Consider the following 24544-nt stretch of genomic DNA (forward strand, 5'->3'; position numbering starts at 1 on the left):
CATGTCTAATGTTAGATGTCAGGAGGAACTAACTGGGGAAAGAGATAAACAGCCCCTCAGAAAGGAGGCTGTTTCCTGAAAACTCTGTCCAGGAGTGTCTAAGGCCTTAGACACTCTATGGGAACCCTGACATAGGTCACTTCCTTCGTTTTCTCCAACTCGGAGTGACACAAGCTGCTGTCCAGCATCAACTGGATGCTCACGGATGATTAACACCCTCCTGCCCCCCACCCCCAGGCATACCTCACATGTCTTGATTCAGAATCAAAGTGGAATGAAGTGTAACAGGAGTATCGAGGCTATTCTTCTCTTTTTTGTGGCATCAGTTGTGAGGATAGGTTTACATAATGTCATCTAGGAAATCTGGTCTTAGGGAAGGGTCATGGATTCTCAGAACTAGAAGGTGTCTTAGGATGGAGGTTCTCAATGTGTGGTACACAGATCCATGGGGAATCTGAAACCCTTTCTGGGAATACATGATGTCGAACCTGTTTTCACAATAACACCAAGATGTTATTTGCCCTTCAGCCATTTTTATTTATTTATCTTTATGGTGTTGACACATACATTGATAAGGCAGAAGCAGTGTGGGTGGAAATGTGGCACTTTGGTGCAAACCAAGGTCTTGGGCCCAAACTTCTCTGGTGGTTAGTGCATTCTTTACTTCATGTCCTGGCTGCAAAAGAAGCCCACCTGTTTCACTTAATGATGAAGCAGTAAAAAGTATTCATTGTCTTAAATCTTGACTTTGAGTACATCTGTTTCTAATATTCCATGCAGTGAAATGGAAAGTACAGAGGACATAAAACGCTCCTGATGCTTACCAAGGTGTGTGGTTATCCAGGGGAAAGGCAATCAGGTTGTCATTGGGTTTAGGAGCAGAACTTGCCACTTTTTTTCCCAAGGAACACTATTTTTCCTTAAAACACACACGCACACACACACACACAAACTGACTAACAAACAATGGTTATTCAGCCTTGGGTATTTGGCAAATTGTTTCTCAAAAATGAATGAAGCGAATCTGGAACTTCAGAAAAACTTACTGGCAGAATTTGTGGCCATGACAAAATTCACATTTTCAAGTGAAGATTCAAATTTTGAAACTCTTTTTTTTTTGGCACCATGAAGCAGATTAACATTAGGAACCTTTGCAGAACTCAGTGAACCAGTATTTTCCAAATGATCAATGCATGATGATGGCACAAAATCAATACATGGGTAAAACATTCATTTAAAGAGGGAGATAGCTCAATGGACTTTAGTGGAACAGAGTTCAAAAAGTTCATTGATATCTCAGGTTCCATATTGTCATTAAGCTGTAAGAAACTATCACTAGCCAAGTTGGGTGCGGTATCAGAGGACAGTATCCATAGTTACCTGGAAAGGCCATTAAATTCTGTCTCTCCCCTGCTCTGCCTTTTCAAACTGTGTATCTTGTTGAGGCAGAATTATCTTCCCAGGCCCCAGCCAACTGGTGTATCACAGCAGACTGAATGCAGAAGCATGTATGAGAATCCAGAGGTCTTCTTTAAGCCAGACATTAGAGGAATTTGCAAACATACAAAACAATCCCACTCTTCTCACTAAATTACTTGGCTTTGGGAAACATATATTTATTTTTCGTAAAAATGTGACTTGTATTCATATGGAAAGAGCTTATTATTATTTAAATGAATTAATAAGCATTTTGAATTTTTAAGTTTTTAATCTCTAAGATGGTAAATATCAGTAAATATAACCCATGTAGTAAAAGGTCTTCAATAATTTTCAATAGCTAAAGGAGTCCTGAGACCAAAAAGTTTGAGAAACACTAGCCAAGAGAATGAAACCCTCCTTAGGTGGGCCTGTTCAATGGTGCTGCAGTAAGACGTTGTAAGGACACAGTGTATGGGTCTTTGCCATATTTTCAGGCTTAAGATAATTTTTATTAACACTTTTATTTTTGTCTAATCTAAGGGCTAGACGTTTGTTTCCCATTGAGTGAGTTCTTATGTTACTGAAATTGCATTTTCATAGGCTAAAGGCAATTTTAACTCATAATCTAAGAAATGGTGGTGTCATATCCTGAGAAGAAGATCTCACTTTGCATGTAGACACACTGATATTTAGAGTACCACCGGAAAGTATAAGTTGAATTAACTTATATGTCATGAATTGTTTTTTTCTTAAATGTACGAAGTCAAAAATGTCAAGAAATTTCTTATATAAAAGCAGGCAGTGTTTCATGGATCCTTAGTAAACAGCTGGGCCTAAGATTAGATCCCAGTCCTCCATTTACTTGTTTAATTTTAGCAAAGTTAATGAACCTCTCTAGTTCTAATTCTCGGTTCCCAGAGACTAACAATACTTACCTCTTAGTGTTGTGTTTGGGAGTAAAGTAAGAGCACAACTTCTTACAGAATGCTTGGCCCAAGCTGAGCCCTTGAAAATTCTTGTATAATTATCATGACTACAGGTATATTTTGCATTACTTTCCTATTGCTACTGGAACAAACTATCATGAACGTAATGACTTAAAACAACAGAAATTTATTTTCTTATGGTTCTGGAAGTCAGAAGTCTGAAATGGGTCTTCCAGCACTAAAATCAAGATGTAAGCAGAACTGGTTCCTTTTGGAAGCTCCAGGGGATTATCTGTGCTGTGTCTCTTCTACCTTCTGGTGGCAGCCGGCAGTCCGTGGATTGGGGATATACCTCTCTGATCTCTGCTTCAGTCACCACTGACTTCTCTTCTGTAGTCAAACCTCCCTCTTGCCTCCCTCTTAGTAAGGACACTTATGATCACATTTAGGTCCACCTAGATAATCCAGGCTAATTCACCATCTCAAGATCCTTGATTTAATCACATCTGCAAAGTCCCTTTTGCCAAATAAGGTGAAATTCCCAGGTTATGCGGATTCGGACATGGGTATCTTGGGGGGAGGACATTATTTAGCCCACTATACCCTCTCATTTTATAATGAGACCACTGAGTCCCATGAGAGGTGAGGATATGCAGCAGTCATGGGACTGGTCTAGGGTAAGAAAAGGTGAAGCTTTCTTCCTCCACTTCTACCAACTCATGCTTTGGAAACTCTGCCGAGACCTCTGACCTCATAAGAAGGGCCATTTCTCCCCTGCATCTCCCCCAGAGCTGCCATTTTATATACAAATGCAAGGTATTGGTGACATCATATTCCACAAATCCATAGAACACAATAGGCATGGTGTCCCTTTGAACATGATGTCTCTCTCTCCTCAGTGATCAGGGATGGAGAGTAATACATAACAGTTTTCAAAACCACTTAACATCAAAAGTGAAGATTACATTGAAAAAATAAAATAAAATTTTTTTTAAAAAGTGAAGATTAGGGGCGCCTGGGTGGCTCAGTGGGTTAAAGCCTCTGCCTTCCGCTCGGGTCGTGATCCCAGGGTCCTGGAATCAAGCCCCACATCAGGCTCTCTGCTCGGTGGGGAGCCTGCTTCCTCCTCTCTCTCTGCCTGTCTCTCTGCCTACTTGTGATCTTTGTCTGTCAAATAAGTAAATAAAATCTTAAAAAAAAAAAGAAAGAAAAAAAAGTGAAGATTAAACATGGTTTAGTTCATATTTAGTTCATATCCAGGTACATAAGATAAGACCACATGACCCTAGGCTTGGCCAATTTACAGCATCCCCACTGTTATGTATAATGTGAACCAAAATTTGATGTTCTTTCTCTATTAATAGTTCCTTTGTTCCAGCGACATATCTTTAGTCCCTATAGCCTATTCTGTCTCATCCCACCATCCCACAAACTCACTCCCAGGCTATATTATATATACCATGGTTCCAGGGACCTAGTAACTATGTTAGGATCTGCCATGGTCATGAGTGGGTTCCTAGAGAGACAGCAAAGGGGGTTTTGCTGCTGATAATCAAATGCTGTCAGGATTTGAGACTCTTGAACAAGAAGCAAGCAAAAGCCCTCCTTCCCAAACCCATTTTCCCTCAAGTATGTCTTCTGTAGTGGGTTTACCTGGGTAGCCTCCAGTAAAGTATGTCCCAACCCCCAGACCCCATGAATATTACCTGTATGGCGGAAGAGTGAGTACTACCTTATGTAGTAACAGATGAGATGAGGCAATGGTCTGGGATCATCTGTGTGGGTTCTATATACCTTCACAAGTGTCCTTAGAAGAAAGTGGGAAAGGGAAATAAGGCAGAGAAGAGGATAGGGACACACGGAGGAGGCGATGTGAAGACAGAGATTGGAACGATGTAGCTAGGAGCCAGGAAACCCCCAGGGATGCCCACAACCAGGGGAGGCTACAAAGGGCAAGGAAGAGATTCTTCCCTAGAGCCTTCAGAGCAAGTGAGGCCCTCCTGACACCTCGATTTCAGATTTCTGGTCTCTAGAATACATTTTTTTTTAGTATTAAACCATCCAGTTTATGGTAATTTGTTCCAGCAGCCCTACAAAACTAATATATTTATGATGATCTGGGAATAGGCATGCCAGCTTCTCATTAATAATAAAAATAACAATCACAGTATTTAGACTATTTGGTGAATATCCACTCTGTGCCAAGCACTGTACTAAGGGCTTTACCACATTATTGATCCATTGCACAACCACATAAGACAGGCATTACTGTCACCCACAATTTGCAGGTGAGGAAGGTGAAACTTGGGGGTTACAGGGCTAGTAAGAGGAGGAGCTGAGATTGGACCCAGGAGCTGTTGGACATTTTCTTGTTGGCTGTCATCAGTACCTCCAGAATTACTCCAAGGACAGCCCATTTCTTTGGGAGGGAGAGTCAGGGAAACGAGAACAGAGCAGAGGGGCACCAATACTGAGCAGAGAGGCCCAGCATTCCCAGGGGCACACTAGCAGCGGCCTCGGGGTGCACGGGCCACTCTTGAACCAGACAGGGCAGGGCAGGGCTTGGCAGGACTGTGTGGAGAAGGGGAGAGAGAGCTGGGGTTCAGAGGTTCTCTTGGTCACTGTTCAGAGCCAAAGACTGTTTTCATGGTGGTTCTCACTTCCTGAGCTTCTGCCTAGACTGACCAGACAGCCAGGAAGCACATATTTCACACAGGGTGTTTCAGCCAGTGTTGGGGAGACCTCTGTCCTCTTGGACAGTCTAAAGAGAGTCTGCCCAGATCCTGGAGAAGTCCCGCTTAGGCTTGCTTAGGGAGTCACTGCCATTCATGTCGCCTAAAGGCATTCTGAAGCAATTTCCAGTCCCTTCCCTGAGGCCCAGTTTCCCTTTGATCTTATACATCTGGCTCTGGTCTATAAACTCAGTTCAACAGGTAATTAATGCAAACTCAAAGGAAGGGCAAAAGCCAATAGAGCCCTCTTCTACAGCAAGCTCAATTCAAAGTGCTTAGGGACAGCCTGAGCACATTGAGGTTTATGAGATTCCAGAGCTTGCTCTCATTACACCAGTTGTGTTGGGAGCAGATAGAGCTGGGCTCCACAAGAAACTATGCATTTGCTGCTAATTACTTAGGATGAAGGATTTGTTACATTGGGTGTAGCAGAAACCACCTGAGGATAGACTCCAGTAATTGTTATAACTAAAGGGGATTGAGGGAGCCTCAATCTTTTCCTCCAGCCCATGGCTAACGGTACTACAGGGAGCAAAGTAAATAAAGTAAAGGGCCCCGAATTTCCTGAGCAGCTACTGTGTGCCAAGTATTTAATCTTCAAAATGACTCTGAAATGAAAGTTATTTCTCACATTTTTTTCAGATGAAGATGTTAAACCTCATAGAAATTCTGTCACTTTATTTGCCAAATAGAACTAGTAAAATGACAACTGAATTCCAACATATTTCCACAGCCCAAGCTGTTTTCACCATACTATGCCAAATAAACAGTAAGATCAAACCATAATGTGACCGCTGCGTGGACAAGAAAGATGGATTGGGGGCACCCGAACATATCCGAATGAAACACATACATTTATGAAATTGGATATGTAAATTCAAAACACTCCTTTTGTTATTTCTGGTAGGTCAGAGAGTATGTGCTGAATTCCAAGCCAAAATGTCCCCAAAGTAACATTCTTCAACCCATGGGAGGGTTAATGGGCAGTGGCTATTGAAGAATAACAAGTATTTCTTCAGAATACCATCTCCTTGCCTTGGAAAGGGACTCCCTTCTTCAGTCACACAGTATTTATGAGTTTGTAGATGACCCCAACTCTCAGTGATAGGGTCATGGAGAAATAAATATCAATAAGAAACACAAAAGTCTAACACAGGATACTGAGTGATAGGAGATTTGTTTGTCCACCTGCCCAAAGGCAGGGGTCTGGACCAAATGATGTCCTGAGACCATCTTCTGCCTGGACCTTTCTAGATGGCCTCCACTGCCTCCCTGCCAGTTAGTGTGGTTCGAAGTGTGGTCCATGAATCAGGCCTGGTCCACTTTGTGGTTTTTACCAGGCCAGGAGGAAATAAGTATAGAAATTGAGAGTGTTTGGGAACACTTACTACAATTTAATGTTCATGCTATTTTTGTTCTATTTTACAAGAGTATTGAGTATGATAGACAGGAAATTTAAATATCTAGTCCTTCACCACTGTTAGAGAAGCCCATCTGAGCATGAAAATCTGGTTGTACATAAAGCCCTTTGACCAAACAAAAATAACAAAGAAAATATGTTTTGGATGTACATATATAGTTATTTGTGTGTACTTAAAACCAGATCTAGTCAAGCCTTCTCTGACTCATCCTTGTTGTTTTTGCCAGAGTCCCTTTTCTTATTGTTCGGCAATAGTGTTTATCTGTTTACTTTCAATGGTGTGGTGAAAATAGTATTCTATTTTCTATATTTTTCTCCAGAAAAAAAAAAATCCTAGATACTTAGCAGGCATGCCCCCTTCTCACCATCATCTCCCATACTCTCCCTCTGCCTGGCCCAGGAAGCTTACACTGCCTGAAATCCTCCTTTCTCATTTTTGTCTGTGAGCTGTGTCTTCGGTCATCAAGTCTCAACTCAAATATCATTTCCTTGCTGAAGCCTCCTGCCAACCCTCTGGCCTGCTTGGGTCACTTCTTCTGCATGCTCTCAGAGCACGCTGCACCGGCCTGGCTCATGGCGCCTGGTGCCATGAATTACACATCTGTTCCACATTCCACATCCTGTCTCACTCTGCGCACCTGGCCTGAGACCCCTCACGCTTCAAGAATTAGACCAAAGGACAGTTCCTCCAGGAAACCTTTCCATACCACAAATAGATTGAACACTTTCTTATTACAAATCAGATACAATTAATTCATTCTTTCAACCCAAATTTATTGAGCACCTAATATGTGCAAGATGTGTTAGGTTCTAGAGAAAGTTCCATCACTGGAAAGGACAAAGACCCCACATTCTAGAGGGAAGAGATAGCACTGTGTTCTAGGGACAGTCAAAGGCCTCGAGTCTAGAGTGGAGAGCGGAGGAGAGTGGAAAGAGATGAAGTCAGAGAAGGAGGCAGGAGCCAGACCTCTAGGGCTTTGTTGGCTATGGTAATATTAGAGTTTAGTTAAATGCAGTGGGAATCCCTTTCTGTGCTACTCAGTGAGGGGCCCATATGTTGTTCTGCATTCCCATCGTAACTTAAAGGGAAAATTCCACAACTCCAGAGCCCTTGACGTCCTACAGATGAAGGAGGATGTCCTCAAATTCCTTGCTGCTGGAACCCTCTTGGGTGGCACCAACCTTGACTTCCAAATGGAGCAGTACATCTACAGAAGGAAAAGTGAAAGCATCTACAGCATGAATCTGAAGGGGACCTGGGAGAAGCTTCTGTTGGCAGCTCGTGCCATTGTTGCCACTGAAAACCCAGCTGATGTCCGTGTTCCATCATCCAGGAACCCTGGCGGGTGAGCTGGGCTGATGTCTGCTGCTGCTACTCGAGCCATTCCTGTTGCCGGCTGCTTCACTCCTGGAACTTCTTCTAACCAGATTCAGGCAGATTTCTGGGAGCTGAGACTTCTGATAGTTACTAAAGCCAGGGCAGACCACCGGCCTGTCACAGAGGCATCTTATGAGTCTACTATCACTCTGGGTAACACAGACTCTCCTCTGTGCTATGTGGACACTGCCATCCCTTGCAACAACAATGGAGCTCGCTCAGTGGGTCTGATGTGGTGATCCTGGACCGGGATGTTCTGCGCCTGTGTGGCACCATTTCCTGTGAACACCCATGGGTGGTCACTCCCGATCTCTACTTCAACAGAGATCCTGAAGGGATTGAAAAGGAAGAGCAGACAACTACTCAAAAAGCTGTGACTCAGGGGGAATTTCAGGGTGAATGGACTGGTCCAGCTCCTGAGTTCATTGTTACTCCACCTAAGGTCCCAGACTGGCTGGTCTGAAGGCATGCAGGTACCCTCTGTGCCTAGTCAACAGTGCCCTACTGGAGAGCAGGGTGCTTAGCCTGCAAGGAAGCCTGGTTGGCATCTCCCACTGCTCAGGCCACTGAATGGACAGGAACAAACCTGGAGTGGTCCTAAGCTGCTCTTCCACAAAGGCAAAGAAAAAGGAAATAAGGTTGATGGAAAATAAACAGTTTCTAAAAAAATTTTAAAAAATTAAAAAAGAATTAAATGCAGCAGAAATCCACTAGAAGGTTTAAGCAAAGAAGTGATACAATCTGGTTTATCTCTTTCAAAGAACATTCTGGCTGATACGTCGGGGGCAATGCTGAAACCCCACTTAGGAGGCAATGGCAGTGGTCCGTCCATATGAGAGATGATGGTGTCCTGGAGCGGGGTGGAAGTGCTGGGAATGAGGCCAAGAAGAAGGATTCAGGTTCTGTTCTGGAAGGTGGGCTGGCTGCTGGTTGATGCTTTGAGAGTTCTACTGCATGTAATACTACAAAGCTTAATTGTAGGGATTTTGGAGTTTCCTTCAGCTCTGAATTTGGGATTTACTGAATGCTTCAAATAGAAAATATCCTAACTACAAAAATTTCCACTAGGGAAACAATGCAAGTTTGATGCTATGCCAGCCAGAGTGTAGGTGTTGGCATCTGAGTCTGCAGGCATCTTTTGATCCAACACTGCCCTTATGTCAGAGGGAAAAAAATTGGCAGAAAAGTGTCCACGTTTTAAGTCCAAGAAGCAGATCTGCACCTCACCCCAGAGACTCTGTCTTGGCTGACAGTGAATCAGTGAGATGCCTTGTTTGAGCCCCATAATTCTATCCTAATATATTAACCAAGGAAAAGTGTCTGGAAGACAAAGTGACAGGTCTCTGGGCACGGAAGGGTGTGACAGCCAAGGATTCACTTTGCTGTTTGGTCCTTTGCTTTTCTCCATACTTCAGAACTCCCTAGGAATCTGGGGAAATCAAGATTCGAATCAGCAGGAGTCCAGAGTCTACACAATGAACCTCAGGGACCAGATCAGTTGTGATTACGTTCATTAGCACCCTGGAAGCAGACACTGACAAGCCGGCGGATGGCAGGCGAATCTGGGCACTAATCACATTTCTCCTGTGCTTGAGTGTATGCCCACAGAGCCATCTGATCACAGGTCTAGCAACGGTAATAGAGTAAAAAAAAAAAAAAATAGGCCATCCAATGGATCAAATTTAACTTTTTAAAATTGGGGCACAAGGAAAAAGAGGCTTAGCTGACGATGTTTATAATGGACAGTATGACAAATGCCTATTTTTCTCTCTTAAAGTGATGTTTATAAAAGGCTTTTTTCATCAGAATTCATCAGCCTAGTATTCACTGCAAGAGACATTTTTGGAATACTGATGCACACTAATTGGTGAGCATATATTGTACACCTGCTGGGAGCTAGGTCTGGGGCTGAGAAAGGGAATAGAGAGATGAATAAGATGAGTAAGTGACCTTTTCCAGGGCATTGATGGACCATTAGGTGAGGCAGATCTGGAGAAAATGATACAATACAGGGTGGGTGTGGTCAAGCCTTGAATAATTGGTATAAACAAAGGACTCTGGAAATGAAGAAGGAAGCCAGCACTTTGTCTGATACACAGTGCAGTAAAATCAACATTAACTTTGGGGCCAAATGGATTATGTGAGGAATCCCACCTAACCCACCATCCATGTTTTCATCTTGGGCAAGTCAGCCTAACCTCTCTAAGCCTCAGTTTGCCTATCCCTCAAATGGGGGAAATAGTTGTCTCTAGAGTTTTAGTGAAATAGATGAGGTATATACAAAATGTCTACTGATTTAGCACATAGTTGGTGCTTAGCAAATGGCAGAAAATGTTACTACAGTAGCTCCCCTTATCCACAAGCGATACATTCGAAGACCCCCAGAGGATGCCTGAAACCACAGATAGTACTGAACCTATTTATATCCTTCTTCCCCCCCCATACATACATACCTGTGATAAAGTTTCATTGATAAATTAGACACAGTAAGAGGTTAACAACAATAAAATGGAATGACTATAACAATATACTGTAATAAAAGTTACGTGAATGTGGTCTCTGTCAAAATATCTAATTGTACTCACCCTTCTTCCTGTGATAACGGGAGATGATAAAATGCCTGCCTGATGCGATGAGGTGAGGTGAGTGATGGAGGTGTTGTGAAGTAGGGCTAGGCCACTCTTGACCTTCTGGCAACATGTCAGGAGTGTCATCAGCTTCCAGACTGGTTGACTGTGGGTAACTGTAAGTAAAACCACGGATAGGGAGGACTACTATGTAGATTCTTACTGTTTTACTCTAGAATTGCTTTACTCTTTCTGATGAAGTCACTGTATTTTGGTGTGTCTTATGACTCTTCAGGGAAAAAAGGAAGTTTGATGTGAGTATCTGTAATAAACTAGACAACTATACTCATGTAATGTGATGAGTGGAGGCTCATTAGCTGAGCTACTGAGCCTGGGAATGAGTCAGTAGATTCTAAACAAATAGTAGATAGAAGGGGGAACAGATTAGGTATCAGGGTTTGATACCTAGAAGAATTAGGGTAGATCTGTCTTGTAGGGGTCACAGGGGACCTTTGGGACTGCCTAACTCAGCCTCCTAATAGTAGAGTACGGGAGACTGAAACCAAAGAGACTGAGTAACTGTTCTGAGATCCTTGGATGTAGAGCCTTCCATTGTTCTCTTTCCTGGAGGTTCTGAAGGCAAATGACAGTGAATGATTCAAAAACATTGAGCTTAGGAAGTCAGAGAAGAATTGCGTTTCTGAGCTCAATTCCTCTCCTTAACTGTAGGAAACCACTACTCATGTTCTACCTGAGAATGATTCTGTAGGGCTAATACCCCAGTTGGAGACCCAAGGCAGAAAGAAGGAAGGGTGAGTAGCAATCCTTGGCTCACTGTGCAAGGTGGTGCGGCGGAGTCTAATTGCTTGGTTAGTTGGTTGACCGAGACCGAACTCTGTAACAAAGGTGGCCCCTATGAAATGAGGTTCAGATGCCAGAAATCTCTTGGTAGAGAAATAAATTAGAATTGTAGACATAGAAAGATGTTGGAGTGCAATTATTACATAAAAAATACCTGACTACTCCTTAAACGAATTTTCTGAGAAGACCAAAAAGAAACGCCTCTCACCAAGTCTTGAGTAGTGAAGAAAGAATCTGTATCTTTGAAAAATGGTCCAGTTGTAATGTGAGAAGACCAAGGATAATGACAGAAGGTACTGAAGCTAAATGGCTTTCTTGAGCCCGTGGAGGATTTGGGGGGCAGAGCTGCCCTCCCCTCCCCGCCCCCTCAGGCAGTGAGTATGCCGTTGAAATTAGCAGCTTGGTGGGGTGCTGCTGTAGTGGTCTGACTTTGATCCACAGGGTGTTTAACCGCACTGTTCCTTGGTTTCTTCTTTTGTAGATAAAGCCACATCTCTCAAATTTTCCTGAGAGATGATTGGTGTGACGTGCTCAGTAAGGCGCCTGGCTCATAACAACGTCTATCTAATTGGTGCTATTATTAGCTGTAATTATGGGATTCTAGTGACTGAACATGAAGTTAGGAGATAAAGAGAGGCTTATTTTTGCTTCCCCTTAGGTCCCTTCCATCTGCCCCCCACCTCTCCTGTTCTGCCTTGCTTTCCACTTTAAAGGACCCCTGTGATTACATCGGACCCAGCCAGATCACCAGGATAATCTCCTGATTTTAAAGTCAGCTGGTCTTGGGGTGCCTCGGTGGCTCATTGGGTTAAACATCTGACTCTTGATTTTTTTTAAAGATTTTATTTATTTATTTGACAGAGAGAGAGGTCACAAGTAGGCAGAGAGGCAGGCAGAGAGAGGGGGGGAAGCAGGCTCCCTGCTGAGCAGAGAGCCCAATGCGGAGCTCCATCCCAGGACCCTGGGATCATGACCTGAGCCGAAGGCAGAGACTTAACCCACTGAGCCACCCAGGCACCCCCTGACTCTTGATTTTGACTCAGGTCATGATCAGGGTCCTGGGATTGAGCCCTGTGACAGGCTCCGCACTCCGAACGGGAGGCTGCTTGAGATTCTCCCTCTGCCCCTCCCCCTCCACACACACACACACACACACACACACACACTCTCTCTCTCTCTCTCTCTCAAATAAATAAATAAATCATTAAACTCAGCTGATCTTACTTTAATCTCATCAGCAATCTAAATTCCCTTTGCCATAGAACCTAACATTGTCATAGGTTCTGGGGGTCAGGGACATGGGGGGGGGCGTTTTTTTTTTTTTACCACACCCACCAGTTGGGTGTACTACTTCAGGCAAGTCACTTAACTCTATATTCCTCAGTTTCCTCATGGGTGTGCCCAACGTGCTACAAGGGTTAAATGAGACAAATGCACATCAAGCTCTTAGCACAGTATCTAGTGGATGATAAATGCTCAGTCTGCAGCGTTCACTTTTCTTTCTCATAAACACACACGATGTAAAACTCCACAGCCCGTATCATATCCTGAACCACAATGCCCTCAGATGCTGCTTATGGCTACATCCTGGCATTCCTTTTGGGAGGGGGGGGCTCTACTCCCCAGTGTGGGGCTTGAACTCACAACCTCCAGATCTAGATCTAGATCTAGATCTAGATCAAGGGCTGTAGGCTCTACCTACTGAACCAGACAGGAGCCCCTGTTCCGATCTTCCTAATGGAGGGACAGTGAAGGCGGAGAGCCTGCCTTGTGTCTGGGTCACAGCCTCCTTCGCTGGACTCTGGACAGCCCACACACTCTACCCTCGAGGTTTTGGGCACTTGGCAGTGACTGTCCTGGGGAGGAAATGCTCTCTTGGTGTCCCCGGTGGGGGCACAAATGAGTCACTAAATGTGGGCCTGGCAACAGTTCCTTCTTCTATGAGTGGTGACAGATATTCAAAAGGAAACAGCACTCAGTGCCCAGAGACTTGCCTTGGACACAAAGGAAACTACCAGAGATATTCGTCATTCTGGGCATCCTTATGTTCCTGATGTCCTGTCAGCCTCTGGCTCTGAGAAGCTGGCAGGGAGGCCACCCTCAGGAGGCCACTGGGAAAATTGAGGAATGGAGAATAGATGATTCGACCACAGTGACACAGCCTGCCAGGGCCTGGCATCCCGACCTCCAGGCCCAGAGCTCTTCACCTTTGCGGGGCCTTCTCCCAGCTGCTGAACAGCGAAGGGGGGTGAATGGCCTCACTTGGGTTATGTCCCCTTCTCCACTTGGCCTCCTCTTCTGCCCTGACCTCCAACCAGGGCGGCTGCCACAGAGCTGTTCCCGACCATGTACGCAGGTGCCATGTCTTCCTCCTTCAGCAGGGTTCTCCTGCCTGTCGCTTGCCAGCACTCCATTTGGGACTTAGTTACGTGCAGTCTCCTATGGGTGGCGGTCCCTGGTTTGCTTCTGCTCTCTCCTGATTCCTTGGGTCCCGCTGAATTAGTGAAAAAAGGAGAGAGAAGTAGGTAATCCTCCATTTCAGCGGTTCTCACCTGGGACAGAATCCTCCCTGCACCCTGAAAACATGTGAAAGTCGTGGGGGCTTTTGGGGTATTACAGTGGCTAGGGGGAATCCCTGGTGTTCCATGCATTGGGGGGGCACTGATCATTCTGCAAAGTGCAGGACAGCTCATTCCCCTTGTGTCAGCAATGAGCTGTCTCATACCCACTGCTGGTAGCACTCCACTGAGCAAGCCAGCTCTCACTGGACCATCAGCTCTCGTTCCGACTGGGAGAGCTACCTCTCCGCAATGATGATGACTGCGACTTATCTTAAACTCTTCCTCCGGGGACCAAAGGTGTTAAAGGTAAAGAAGAGCTCCCCCCACCCCACCCCACCCCAACCCCATGAACTGGCTGATTCCACAGCTCATTCCTAAGTAGCAAGGTGTAGCAGACAGAGGTCTGGGGTGAAAACAACCATCAGGAGCTCAGATTCTGAAGCCACGCCTCCCAGGTGACATTGTGGCTCTGCCATTTACTAGCTTTATGATCTTGGCAGGTTAGTCTCTCTGTGTCTCAGCTCTTACTTTTTGTATATCGGGGACCGCTGTAGCTAGCCTGTTTTGTTATGCTTGGCACATAGTTACTAAATGTTAGATCTCATTATTAAAATCACTGTCATCTGTAGGACCTGGGACAGGCTATTTCTCAGCTCTCTTTGTTTCTTCCCATGCTGACAGGGATCATAATACCTACTTCCAAGTGTTTTTGTAGGATCCAATGAGAAAACATGTATAAAGAGCAGGTATAACACAGATGATGCTCATAACAGCCTCATGTAAATGTTATCCCCATTTTCCAGGTAAGGAAACTGAGTCTTACAGAGGTAAGGTAACTTGGCCAAAAACACACCAGTATCTGGGATTTGAGCCAAGGCTGTCTGCTTCTAGATCCACTGTGCCTAACCACCATAACCCTTAGCTGCTTTACCCTAGGAAGCAGCTAGAACAACACTTGGTAGCTTGTGACTATCCCCAGCTGGCAAAGAGACAGCCCTGGCCCTTAGCTGTGCCTTCCACCAGGCAGCCAGTGGCAGGATTCCCAACTCTCTTCCCCTAGCGACAGTGCTGTGTGAGAGATTGGCTGGGAATCCAGAAACCTAGAATCTGGTTCTTGCACTGTTGTTTCCATGGGCAGGTCAGGCAACCATGCAGGGCCTTGGTGTCCTTCAGGAGAAGGAGGTAAGAGTCCAGAGATGTTACAGTGACAATGGGAGGCTGGAGAAGGGGTGTGCCTTGGTGTCCTACCGTCTCTGTTAGCGGGACTGGGTGCAAATAAGAGCGGGCTCCAGAAGCATCAGAGAGAAGCAGTGTGATACAGGGATGCCCTCGTGAGGACCAGGCAGCAGAGGATGAATGTTTGAAAAGGCCAGGGGAGTGTACTACCGTGGATTAGGCGCCTACTGTGTACAAGGAAGTTCACACTTATGGTCTTACTCTGGCCTCACATCGACTATGACGAAGCGTGTTCTGGAGGGCACAGTAAAGGACAGTGGTTATCAGATTAAGGCAATATGGCCAAGACTTGTTAGAGTCAGATGGATGTGAGCCAGGTCCCAACTCTGACTCTTAGGAGGAGATGAACGCCCTCCAACTAGATGTCTAACCTCACTGTGCCTCAGTTTCTTCTTTGGTAAAATAAAGCCACATCCCTCAATATTTGCTGAAAGATGATATGTGTAAAGTGCTCACCACAGCACCTGGCTCACGACCACATTTAGATAAATGGTAGTTATTATCGACTGTAATGATGGGATTTCAATGGCTGAACATTAAGGAGATGAGGGAGAGGCTTATTTTCCCCTCCACTTCAGTCCTTCCCAAATACCAGTTTAATGCATCATTTTTAAGCCCATAAGTATACCCCAGACCACAGTGACCTATCATCACAGTACAGGGATGACATGGTCCTGAGGCTGGACCCTCTCCCACCTGCTGCTGTAGGAGCCAGGACCAGAGGGGACATGTCCCTAACAAATTGGAACTGGGTGAGGGGGAGCGAGGGGGGATTTCCCTACTCTGGAGGGTCAGCTTGTTCGGCTGGAAAAGTGTTCTCGAACTTCAATTGACATCAGAGCCACCTGGAGGGATGGTTCAAACACAGCCTGCTGGGCCCCATGCTGATTCAGGAGGCCTGGGGTGGAAGCAGAGAATTTGCCAGGGCTTTTGGTCTTCTCACTAAGCTATGTTGACTCTTGCAAGGAGGGAAGTATATTAAATTAACATTGCTGATGTGTTGTGATGGCAGTAAGATACTGATGCTCCTGGCTGGAGGGCCACACTTGCAGAATCATTGCGCTGGACAAACAGGTGGACAGACCTGGATCCTTCCTGTGGGTTTCTCTTTCTGGGAGAAAGTGGTTTGTTTTCTCTGAGTCACCTAATGAGTCTTCACTGCCTGCGCTACCAACCGTCTCTGGCTGAGAGCCGAGACCGAGAACGGAGTCAGAGACAGCCCCCTGAAATAGAGCCCAGTCTGGGGTACAGAGAGCAGGGGATCTGGGCCCACTTAAGAAGTGGGTCTGTGCCCACCTTAAACCAGTTAGAGTGGCCAAAATTAGCAAGACAAGAAACAACATGTGTTGGAGGGGATGTGGAGAAAGAGGAACCCTCTTACACTGTTGGTGGGAATGCAAGTTGGTGCAGCCACTTTGGAGAACAGTGTGGAGATTCCTCAAGAAATTAAAAATAGAGCTTCCCTTATGAGCTTCCCTATGACCCTGCAATTGCACTACTGGGTATTTACCCCAAAGATACAGATGTCGTGAAAAGAAGGGCCATCTGTACCCCAATGTTTATAGCAGCAATGGCCACGGTCGCCAACCTGTGGAAAGAACCAAGATGCCCTTCAACGGACGAATGGATAAGACACTATGGAGTGGTCCATAGTGGTCCATAGACACTATGGAGTATTATGCCTCCATCAGAAAGGATGAATACCCAACTTTTGTAGCAACATGGACGGGACTGGAAGAGATGATGCTGAGTGAACTAAGTCAAGCAGAGAGAGAGTCAATTATCATATGGTTTCACTTATTTGTGGAGCATAACAAATAGCATGGAGGACAAGGGGAGATGGAGAGGAAATTGGAGGGGGAGGTGAGCCATGAGACACTATGGACTCTGAAAAACAACCTGAGGGTCTTGAAGGGGCGGGGGGTGGGAGGTTGGGGGAACCAGGTGGTGGGTATTGGGGAGGGCACAGATTGCATGGAGCACTGGGTGTGGTGCAAAAACAATGAATTCTGTTACAATGAAAAGAAATTAAAAAAAAAAAAAAAGGATGGGTCTGTGCCCGTCCACTGGCCTTGCCTGTATCACTCTCTACCCCAAGCGCCTGCCGGGCTTTCTTCAGAGTTGGGCTGACTCGGCTCCCAGGGCAGAGCCAGGTCATGGGCCCTCACTGGCAGCCTGGGGTAATTTGACACTGAGCTCAAATAGACACTTGGAAGGACAGACCATTTGTTCTTTTCATGGTGGCTGTTGGCAGGTTGGGGTGCCCTGCAGACACTGCTGAGGTCCGGACAGCCTGGTGATGTGGCCGGGTTTTGTGCTCCCTTGGGTCTGACACGGCGTGTTGCCTCTGTACATGGCATTTGATGGCACTTGTCACTCAGCGTCAGATGTCAATGTTTTTCTGATGTTCCATCCCTCGGTCACCTCCTGTCTCAGGCTCAACCACCTGACATAGCTTGGCACTTTTGGATATCTTCCGTAGAGATAACTCTGAGTAACTGTCCCCCATCACCCCCCCCCCCCACCATGCCATCCTCCTGGCCGGTGTGCCAGTCAGCATGTGAGGACTGTGGTGTTTTCCCATATACCTCTCCGGGGCCTTACTGCTGGTAGGAAGCCATTTCAGCAATAGAGATTCATTTTGTGAGAGAACTACGTGACGTCTCAGTAAATGTCAGGCACAGGGGAAGATTCCAGCATGTGCTGCAGGGTTGTAACCCTTCCTTTTTATGGCTGACCCTCCCCTATGGAGTCCTGGGCACAGCTCTGCCATCAGCCAAAACAGTAGGGCTCTGCATCTGGCAGGATTCTTTCTGCAGAATCACAGATAAGCTGTTCCCCTTTTGCTTCCAGCATTGCAGAGAAATGACAAAATCCAGGACCAGAGTTTGCACAGGCTAAGTAGAGCTGGCAAAGATCTGAGAACTCAGAGACCCAAAGGTGGCAAATAAGTTTTACTTTGTACCAATGGCTACTGATTGTATGATGCTCTGCATTCAAAGCCCAATTTGAGCTCAGGGGAGAATGGTGCCCTGATCTTTTTTTTTTTTTTTTTTAAGATTTTATTTATCTGACAGAGAGAGATCACAAGTGGGCAGACAGGCAAGCAGAGAGAGAGAGAGAGGAGGAAGCAGGCTCCCCGCAGAGCAGAGAGCCCGATGTGGGACTCGATCCCAGGACCCTGAGATCATGACCTGAGCTGAAGGCAGAGGCTTAACCACTGAGCCACCCAGGTGCCCCATGGTGCCCTGATCTTATAGTCATGTCTGTCTTGGGCATAGGATGAGAGGGTAGCCATTTGTGGGTCATATAATATATTGCCGTTACTGACCCCGCTCAATTCTTTTCATCGTTGGAACAGGAAACTCAATCCCAATAGAATGAAAGGAGCTTTCCAGTTCACGTACATAACTTGTTACTGGAATATTTTAGACAAGGACCCAGATTTTTAACAGGAATTCAATACATTTCCATTCTTATAGGAATAGAGACTTTGGAAATAAGTCAGCCTGAGTTCAAATCCCCAACCCATCATTTATCAGCTTTGTGACCTTGGGCTGTCACTTAACATCTCTGTGCTTCGGTTTCCTCCTTTGTAAATGGATAAGAAGATCTATGTCCTTATTGGGAGAATTAAATGTGACCCTAGTATGTATAGCTCAAAGTCTTATGCATCAGTGTTTAATTTCTATCCTTTTTCCAACAGAAAATGATATGCATAATTAAGATGACATCCTTGTGAGCAGTTTGTGCACCATGGCGATGATTTAATTGTGTAATTGTAGATCTGGTGTGTTCCCTTATGAATTCAGGGTTTGGGGTCAGATTATCTTCACGATTCCTCCATCTTAAAAATTGCTATGACCATAAATAAATAACTTTAAAGGATTTTTCACGAGTTTTTTTTGTGAGTGGGTACTTGGTAAATGGGCCCTGGAGGATTTTCTGGAGTCAAACCAAGGTCTTGGCAGGTGCCGAAGCCATTTGCAGCATTCTAATATATTCTATGTCGTGCAACTCATGGCCTGAAACCTTGGTACGTCACACTCCATTGTACTAATGGTTTTCCTTCCCAGCTGCCTGCCGGGGTCGTGAGCCTCGCAAGGACAGGAGCTGGTCTGCATCATTGCAGTGTCCCAGCATCCCACACAGGGCCTGGGTACTCAGCCCACGGTGGCTGGCTTCATCTCTATGGGTTGAGGAAATGTGTCCAAGGCTTAGCCGTGGCTAGGGATTTGGAACCTGCAAAGCCCAGAACTGAGTTAGCCTGAAACTCAGGGACTCTGGCCCTATTACTTCCTTCACAATCTCTTGACTTTTCCATACACGGAACGGGAAAGCTGCTAAGTGACCGTTCTGTCCTTGAGGCAGGTGCTCAGCAGGCAATCCAAAAAGGCTACTCCTTCTTTGACAGAGAACTGGATGAAGCCACAAGACATTGGTTTGAGCAGCTGTACCTCCCCTGAGAGCCATTTCAGGTTAACCAAAGCATTCTGTTCGTAGGAGGAAGGCAGGGAGTGAGGAGATAATCAGGCCCAGATAGCTGGGCTCAAGTGAGAGTTATAAATAGGAACATGGAAACTCACGGAAGAAGCCAAGGAAGGCAAAGGAGAATGGGCAAGTCTCAGCGAGACCATTCTAAGACATAAATAACTAAGGAGAGAGAAGTCAAATTTCTTGGAGACTCCTTGAGGGCCATTATGTAACTGTTTCCCCAGACTAGGATCACAGAAGCGCCAAGAGGGACAAAAGAAAGCTTTGGGGTTTACACTGTTCATTCATTTACTCAGGCGACATTACTCCATGCCCCGTGTACCCCAGACAGTGCTAGATATAGCAGAAAGAATCGTAAGTAAGGTGTTGTCTCTGTTTCCAGATTGCCAGAAATTTAACCAGGGGGAAAGACACATAACGAGCTTACAGAGGCTGTTGTAATTATCCCTATGCCCTACACACCCTGCTTTGTGTTACATGTGTTTCTCATGGTGGACATCACTGCTTTTTCCTGCCTGAACTTGTCTGCACCTCCTTGGAAAGGCATCTCCTTCTCTTGGGGGTGGAAGGCATTGTCCCCAGCCCATTCTAACCCAAATGAGAGCTCTATGTGTCCACCTCTCTGACCCTAGTGGTCAGGCAAATGTGCCATGATTTAAGTCAGGGCTGTCAGAGTTCTTCCCTGGAGCTCCTCTAACTGGACCTGGGGGGATGAGTCGAAGCACCGTTGCTCTCTGGAAGGAATTTATGATGGGAACCACAGCTGCAGAGACGGGCTTCCCGCCTGAGAAAGACGGGAAGCTAAGCAAATAAAAATGACACACAGGGAGAAGCAAAGATATGACACACACATATATGCACACACATATACAAACAGACGCATGAACACACACACACACACGCTTACACAGGAAGAGAGGGAGAATGAGAATGAGAAGTGGGCAGTTGAGGGCATTTGAGTCCCTGGTTTCACCTACTTCTCCAGGGGTTTAGAAGCCCCCACTAAGAGCTGCTCTCTTTCATTGCCATCAGCTCCAGTGCAGTTTCTATCACTTAAAAGAAAGGGACCTGACTAATCAATGTGCTCTCCCAGGGAGAAGGGAGAGAGAATTGGCAGTAAGTACCAGAGATGGCAAATAATTTCAATTCTCGAGATAACCTATGAGGGAAACCCATTTTATAGGTAAAAAGAAAGAGAGGTTAAATAACCTGCTCAGGGTCACAGAGCTCATAAGTGACCACATCTAGCAGGTGGTACTGAGCACTGGGGTATGGAGACATCAAGGTGAACACTTTCTTCACGTTTGGGTGGCTCACAGGATGGAGCATACACTCACAGGTAAATAATTCATATGTTATTGTAACATTTTTGAAAAATAAAGGGGAAGATTGGGGCGCCTGGGTGGCTCAGTGGGTTGAGCCTCTGCCTTCGGCTCAGGTCACGATCTCAGGGTCCTGGGATCGAGCCCTGCATCAGGCTCTCTGCTCAGCAGGGAGCCTGCTTCCCCTCCCTCTCTCTGCCTGCCTCTTTGCCTACTTGTGATCTCTCTCTGTCAAATAAATAAATAAAATCTTAAAAAAAAATAAATAAAGGGGAAGATGGTACAATTATTGACTTAAACCGAAGCCTGACAGACGGGAAAGAGCTGTCCACAGAAAGGAGGAGGGACTTGGCTCCCTCTCTCTCCCTGCACACGTTGCATGCGATGCACACACACACACAGACACACACACACACAATTTCATTTTTAAATTGTGTGAGAGTAAGTTGAAGACATGATGTCCTTTTATCCCTACCTACATATTTCAGTCCATATCTCCTAAAAATAAGAAATATTCTCTTACAGAGTCACAGTAAGAATGATCAATGCCTGAAAAAGTAAAATTGATACAATACTATCATCTAAAGTATAATTCTTAATTGATCTAGCTAGCTAGCTAACTCTCTAATTTCCACCGACTGTCCCAATAACTTCCTTTACAGAGAAAGCACATTGTGGGTCATGTGTTGCACCCAGTCGTCATGTCTCCCTAGCCTCCTTTAAACTTGAACATTTAGTTCTTACTTTGTCATTCATGACACTGACATTTTTTAAGAGTACGAGCCATTTGGTATAAAGCCCCTCATGGTTGGGTGGGATTAGCTAATGTTTCCTCAAGCTTAGATTCAGGTTATAACTTCTGGTAGGAATACGCAGAAGTACATTGTGTTCTGTTTAGTGAATGATCTCAGGAGGCCCACAATGTCTATTTCTTCCATTACTGTTGACATTAATTTGGTGAAGGTGGTGTCATTTTCTCCACTATAGAGATACTCTTTTTTCCCTTAGTAATGAATAATTATCTTCTGGTGGAGATTCTTCAAGGCTATGTACATTTCCATCCATTCATCAAGATTTCCCCCACAAGTATCAACATCCCATATCAACAAATACCTAAATCAATAATTTTGATGATAGTAGCCAAACAGTGGTTTTCTATCTCCATCATTCCTTCTGCATTCATTAGTTGGCTTTCTAGTTTGAAGAGATTCCTCTTCTTTCCTAATTTTTTGTTTAAATTAGTATGGGCCCACGGATTCTTATTTTATTCTATGGTTTAATAATACATTACTACCACTACTTATGGTAATGTTCAAACTGTCCCAGACTTGGCCAGCTCTGGCCCTTTCAAGCTGCCTCTATCATTTTGACTGATTCCCATTGCTCCTCAAAAACTTACTTTCTGGTCCGTTGAGATGTTGTAGGCTGACAACAGCCACAGCATGATAAGAACATCAGGATAGCAGGAGCTTTCTCAAAACTTCTTGTTCCTTGGTCTTTCTCTGTTCCCTCCCTTTTTGCCCTGGAGCTGGATGTTTGGGACACTTGAATAGAATTTGTAAAATGGGGCTCAAGGTTTATGACTCCTTGGCCAGAGACCTATTAACCAGCTGTCTGTGTCATCCAAAGGCCCCTCAATCCAGGGTGAGGTCATTGTCAGGACATCAGTGAACATGTCACACACACACCACCCTCCCCCTTCTGCCTGGATTTCCAAAGGTCTTGACGGTGTCTCTACTTCAGACTTCTCTTCTCTGGGATCGTTCTCATGCCCTGGATTTGGGCTGGGTCATGGTTTGAAGAGAACTTAAAGAAATTAACTGACAAATTATTAAAAAGTGAATCTTCCTGTGGCAATGAATGTATTCCAAGCGACAGAGTAGGTGGAATGTTTGGACTGTGGAATCCTGATTCCCACATTTCCTAGCTCTTTGTCTTTGGGCAAGATGCTTAGTCTCTCTGAGCCTTGATCTCCTCAACTGCAAAAAAAAGCATAATAAACACCCATCTTGAAAAGACATTATGGATTTAAAAATAGCACCTAGCAGTCTAACAATAGCAGTCTTGTTAACGTTGGTTTCTTCTCTGCCTCCTCTTTCCCCCTCCTGCCCATCCTTCCTTCTCCCTTCTTGTCCTTCCCCTCCTCCTCTCCCATCTCCCTTTGTCAGCACTGTTGCCTTTTCAGATTACTAAGAGATATTTGCAAAGGAGGATTAAAGTATTTTTCCACTTGTGTCTCCAAATGCATTCATTTTTCTAGATTAGAATGTTGGAAGGACTGATTGTTCCACACCTGACAATCCTGGACAGTCTTTCTGAGGAATTTGAGACAGGGAGGGGACAAGGTCCACCAAGCATTCTTCCACTGAAGTTAAGGATATGAGAGCCCTTTGGGATACATGTTGTGTTTTATGACATCTTTTCTCCTTAAGGCTGACCCTGTTCCCTTGAGACCTGTGGTTCTCAGCTGGAGGAGATTTTGCCCCCCTCCCCCGGGGCATCTGGCAATGCTTGGTGATATTTTTGGCCATTGTGAATGTAGGGATACTACTGGCATCTAGTTGGTAGAGATTGGGGATGCTGCTAACCATCCTATAATGTGCAGAACATTTTCCTACAACAAAGAATTACCTGGTCCCAAAGGTCACCAGGGCCACTGTTGAGAAATCTTACTTTAAACTGATTTTTACCCCAATCCCATCCTCTTCCATCAAAATGTGGAGTGGGAGAATAGAGAACCTAATATCAATTTATCATCTACTATGTGTCAAGATATCATACAGGTCTACTTTACAGATATTATCTCACTTACCCCTTGCAACCAAGTGAGGAGGTAGAATTTACTTACCCTATTTCACCATAACTTACCCAAGATCATCCCATTGCAAGAGGGGAAGATCTGGATTTGACCCCAATACTTTTTAAGACCTTAAGTCTTAAAAATCCCCTTAAGTGAGTTGAGGGAATTTGGAAGGGGAGGTGAACCATGAGAGACTATGGACTCTGAAAAACAATCTGAGGGTTTTGAAGGGGCGGGGGGTGGGAGGTTGGGGGATCCAGGTGGTGGGTATTAGAGAGGGCACGGATTGCATGGAGCACTGGGTGTGATGCAAAAATAATGAATATTGTTACACTGAAAAAATAAAAAATTAAAAAAAAATCCCCTTAAGTGTGGGGATCATACAGTATGATTGTCTTTGTGCCATACCCTTAAGGACAATCCCAGGCCTGAGAGATACATTCAGAAGGCAGCATGCCCTGCCTGGATGTCCTTCACTGTTTGGAGTCTCCACTTGCTTGAGGAGAAAACCTCACCTTCATTTTCAATCACTACAGGCAAAGGGTACTTGGGGTTTCTCCATAAGTTTGGGTTTTCTGGTGACATCCATGTTGAGTGCTTTTCCAAGATCCCTTCACACTGTCTTACTTGTGAAGAGTGTAAATCAACTCCATAGTACATTGGACTATGTGGCCATGGCAGGGTGGACCTGAGGTGAAATCCATGGGGCTGGAACATCAAACACACCCCAAAGCTCTGGCAGTTCCAGCTCAGGTGGAACTGATGATGGGGCCGTATTTCCTCTTAGGGACTGTTCTGCTGTGCTAATGCCATGTCACAACCCTTCAG

At 45.1% G+C, this 24544-nt stretch overlaps 1 pseudogene; it reads left to right on the forward strand.

Annotated features, from left to right (window-relative positions):
- LOC125097232 (40S ribosomal protein SA-like) overlaps window positions 1-8476 on the forward strand; it is a 51420-nt pseudogene extending 42944 nt beyond the window's left edge.
- Window positions 8477-24544: the final 16068 nt, after the last annotated feature.

The sequence above is a fragment of the Lutra lutra genome, chromosome 4 (assembly GCF_902655055.1).
Source record: "Lutra lutra chromosome 4, mLutLut1.2, whole genome shotgun sequence".
In the NCBI taxonomy this organism is placed as follows: Eukaryota; Metazoa; Chordata; class Mammalia; order Carnivora; family Mustelidae; genus Lutra; species Lutra lutra.